Source organism: Muntiacus reevesi, chromosome 15 (genome assembly GCF_963930625.1).
Source record: "Muntiacus reevesi chromosome 15, mMunRee1.1, whole genome shotgun sequence".
Taxonomy (NCBI): domain Eukaryota; kingdom Metazoa; phylum Chordata; class Mammalia; order Artiodactyla; family Cervidae; genus Muntiacus; species Muntiacus reevesi.
This window is the reverse complement of record NC_089263.1, coordinates 49,657,412-49,662,154: the sequence shown is the minus strand read 5'-3', so window position 1 is coordinate 49,662,154 and position 4,743 is coordinate 49,657,412. Positions and strand designations below refer to the sequence as shown.

Genomic DNA, 4,743 nt, shown 5'->3' with positions numbered 1-4,743 from the left:
TGCTAATGTTTTGGTAGCCAATGTAAGCAAAGCAAAATCTTAAGCCTGTAAATGCCTCAAGACAAGAAATCAAAACCTAGCTACAACACATCACAAATCGTCAACTAGGGTTCACAGTCAATCAATCAGATGCTTTTCTTTCTTTGCTTCTGTAACTTGTCTACCTGTCTTTCCCTTAGCTCTCCTCAGCAGAGCACTCCTAATCACTTTGAGCTTGACACTACCAATTCTACTGCATTTTTGCTCAAATAAACTCTTAAATGTTCTAATATGCCTCCGTTTGTATGTTAACACAATTTACCAGCATCTCTCAAAACATTGTTTAGAAACAAGGAACGTCTAAGAAATTGGTACAGATGAGAGAAGTCCAAAGAGATATTACAACTAAGTGCAATGTGGCTCTTAGGCAGAAAAAGAGGGTAAGAACTAAAATCGAAGGAAATCTGGATAAAACATGGACTTTATCCATGGGGGTCACTTTTCTTTCCTTAAGTAATAAAATCACATTAACATTGGTTCATTAGTAATGTAAAATGTTATTAGTAATGGAATGTGGATGCAGGATATATGTACTAAATTTGCAATCCTTCTGTAAAGCTAAACCTATTCTAAAATATATAGACTTAAAATTATAATTAGTATTATTCTAAGTAGGAATATTTGAAACCGTTACAATCAGTAGCAAAAATTTTCCTACTATTAATACTTCTATCATTATTCAGAAGATCTAGGTAACAAAATTAGGTATAAACTCAAGAGAAAATATGTAACATTTTGAACGTGAAAAACCGCACTCCTATTATATGACAAAACACATTGCTAAAATTTAAAGCAAATTTACAGAGCAACTGTTAGAATTTTTAAGTGATTTTAATTTTTAAGATGGTTGGCCAATCTATGGAGTAAGGCAATCTATGAAATGGGAGACAATATTTGCAAATCATATGTATGCTTGGAAGTTAATATGAATTCAGAATATATGAATAACACAACACTCAGTAACAAATAGCAAACAACATTTAAAATGTCCATTTAGAAGTGGACCAAGAGTCGGCCCGGCGGCCGTGAAGTCCTCAGGGGCCCCGGGTGCAGGATGATGCGGAAGGTGGCGCCGGCAGCCGAGGCGGCGGCCGTGTTGTTGGCGGCACCGGGAGGGGGCGCTGTGGCGGCAGTGGCGGCGGCGTCGCGGGTGGTATAAAATGGCGGACTTCGAGGAGTTGAGGCAGATGGTTTCCAGTTTCTGAACTGCGTTTCTGAACTATAAGTGTTACTAGGCTTTGCCGGACGGAATAAAGACGTAAGCATGACCTCCTGATGAGGGCGTTGCATTTACTGAAGTGTGGCTGCAACCCTGCGGGTCAGATTAAAATCCGAGAATTGTATAGGCGCCGATACCCGTGGATGCTTGAAGGCCTTTCTGATTTATCCACAATCAAATCACCTGTTTTCAGTTTGGATGGTAGCTCCTCACCTGTAGAACCTGACTTGGCTGTGGCTGGAACCCACTTGTTGCCTTCCACTTCAGTTACACCTCACTCGCCGTTCTTTCCTGTTGGTCTGTGTGGCTTCAAGATACTAAACCCACATCTGAGATGTGGCAGCCATCTCCCCCAACCCCTCCTTTCCAGCGTGATGTGCAGTTTTAAAAATTAACCTTTTATGATGTCCTTGATGTTCTCATCAAGCCCACGAGTCTAGCTCAAAGCAGTATACAGCGGTTTCAAGAGAAGTTTTTATTTTTACTCTGACACCTTAACAAGTTAGAGAAATATGCATATCCAGGGATTTTTTTTTTTTTTTTTTTTTTTTTTTTTGCCTGGTGGTAGGAGAGATTATACAGTACAAATTCAGCTGATACTTTGTCTGGCAGACACAAGTTTCCCTGAAGAAGATAACTATACCAATAGTCTCTGTATGAAAGTAAATGGGAAATTGTTTCCTTTGCCTGGCTATGCACCACCACCTAAAGCTGGGATTGAACAGAAGCATCCTGGATGCCCTTTGAATATTACATCACTGGTTAGGTTATCCTCAGCTGTGCCAAACCAGATTTCCATTTCTGAGGCATCAGAAATTGGAAAGAAGTATTCCATGTCTGTATATCTTGTATGACAACTCACATCACCCATGTTATTACAGAGATTAAAAATGAAAGGCATTAGAAACTCTGATCGTTCCAGAGTCCTAATTAAAAAACAAACAAACAAAAAAAACTTACTGAGGCTCCTGACAGTGAAATTGCTACCACTAGCCTTCGGGTGACCTTGATGTGCCCTTTAGGGAAAATGAGGCTGACAATCCCATGCCATGCGGTGACTTGTGCACACCTATGGTATTTTGATGCTGTTTTTTATCTGCAGATGACTGAGAAGAAACCCACCTGGATTTGTCCTGTGTGTGACCAAAAAAAAGCTGCCTATGAAAGTCTAATTTTAAATGGGCTTTTTATGGAAATTCTCAATGACTGTTCTGATATGGATGAGATAAAATTCCAAGAAGATGATTCTTTGTGTCCAATGAGACTGAAGAAAGAAGCTATGAAAGTATCCAGCCAGCCATGTACAAAAACAGAAACTTCAAGTGTCCTCAGTAAGCCTTGTTCAGTGAGTGTAGCCAATGAGACAAGCAAGAAGAAAGTGGATTTCGTTGACCTAACAATAGAAAGCTCTTCTGATGAAGAGGACGACCCTCCTGCCAAAAGGAAATGCATCTTTATGTCAGAAACATAAAGTAGCCCAACCAAAGGGGTTCTCAGGTATCAGCCATCTTCTGTAAGTGTCCCAGTGTGACCTCTGTTGATCCTGCTGCTACTCTGCCTTCATTAACAGGCTACTTGTTACCATTCCACCACACACCAATTTCAGGCATGTCCTCAGATCTACCAGGTTTGGATTTCCTTTCCCTTATTCCAGTTGATCCCCAGTCTCACCTCACCCTTAACAGCAAACAGTACGTCTGTCAGCACCACCAGCCCCCATGAAAGCAGTACTCATGTGAGTTCATCCAGCAGCAGAAGTGAGACAGGGGTCATAACCAACAGTGGAAGTAACATTCCTGACATCATCTCACTGGACTAAAGGACTCATTCGATTCTAGAAATCATTAATCAGAACTGCTCTTTCTTGGATCTCTGCTCCATGGCAGCTATTTTTTGGCAAATGATAACTTTGATATTTATTGAAATGTCAATGTATTCTTTTGCCTTCTGAGAGATGAACACAGATGACTGCAGCAAGAACCACACAACATGCAAGGATTTTTCTTACTCTTGGTGTACTCTTGATCATCAGATACATTCAACTGTAACTATATCCTCCTGAGAAATGGATTTCAATTTCATGTTACTACATGAATGGATGGGTTCTACAAATCGGTTAATTTTTTTTGTTATACACAACAATAAAATTATGTAAATATTCAAGTATACGTTTTTATAATTTAAAAAGATGTAATCAGTTCTTCTAAAATGACAACTTTTTGTTTAACCTGAAGTGAAGGAAAAATATACGGAAAGAAGTTATCTTTGTTGAATGAGTCCCTTCCATGAATTTGTTCTGTTTCATTGAAGCAATGACGTCTAGATAACTGGTCAAAGCTTGGGTTCCACTTTTCTCCATTTCTGTCAAAGAAAAATGGCCTTTGTGTTAAACATTTCCCCTGGTGGTTGTTTGCACTCTTGTATTATGTGCCCGTGAGTGCAGAGTGGAGTCCTGGGATTTGGCTGCTCCTTATTAGTGATTATGTTGAAGAACACTATGCAGAGTCTGCCCTGATGTTATGGGTGCTGTTTTTGGTAACTGAACTTTCCCATTCTAGAGATGTCTGTAAATTAGGGGCCTACCTTCTCAAAGAAATTCTCTGCAACTGTTGAATGAAATGTTTTTGAATTAAGGTGTGGCTGGAATGTTTGTTAAAATTTTGTTCACACTGTCCAGAAATATTGAAATCATGGAGGCAGTGGAAGAACAGATTTAGGGGCAGTGGGCATAGTAAAGTTTAACTTCTTCCTAAGAACTTCTTTTACTCGTTTATTTTATAGGATAATGTTAAAATCTGCGATGAGTAATACTGACAAAGAAAGTATGTCATAGATCTCACTGCTCATAGCAGTGATTTTTAAACTTAAAGAAAAAATGATAGTAAAGTCTGGAGATGGCATCAGATTTCCTTTTTCTAGAAAAGGAAATGTTTACTGAAACCACAAAAGATAACACCAGAATTAGAAGTGTTTGAGTATAAGAAAAGTTTGAAGAGGAAAGGATGGGCCTGAGACCCACTTTGCAAACCACTCCCTCACTATGTGTTTGATTTTAAATCTCTCAGGAAGCTGAATTTTACCCTTAAAGAAACATTTTTATCCAAATTTTATACTTTGTTTTCATTTAGCTGCACAATTTTGATTTCTCAAGGAATTAATACTCCTCATGTTTAACTTTCTCTCCCTCAGCTGTATCTAAATAAACCTTTGTCTAAAAATCATTAATCTAGCCGATTTCTCGGCCTGAAACGCCCAGATGCAGAGTCTGATGAGCATCACATAGGATAGGGAGCAGTCAGGGCTGGTGCAGCTCCAGGAGCTGCCTTCTCACTGCTTGGTTTTCACACCTTCTCACTGCTTGGTTTTCACACCTTCTCAAGTTCTCATGACCCTTGTGCTGTTTTTGTCCTCATTTAATTTCCTGTGATTTTCTACATCATCCCCTCTTTGACTGTATTATCCCCTTAAGGGGGATATTATTGTAT

At 39.2% G+C, this 4,743-nt stretch overlaps 1 pseudogene; it reads left to right on the top strand.

Annotated features, from left to right (window-relative positions):
• The first annotated feature begins 1,199 nt into the window (after nucleotides 1-1,199).
• Nucleotides 1,200-3,077, top strand: LOC136147380 (E3 SUMO-protein ligase PIAS2 pseudogene; annotated as a pseudogene).
• The last annotated feature ends 1,666 nt before the right edge of the window (nucleotides 3,078-4,743 follow it).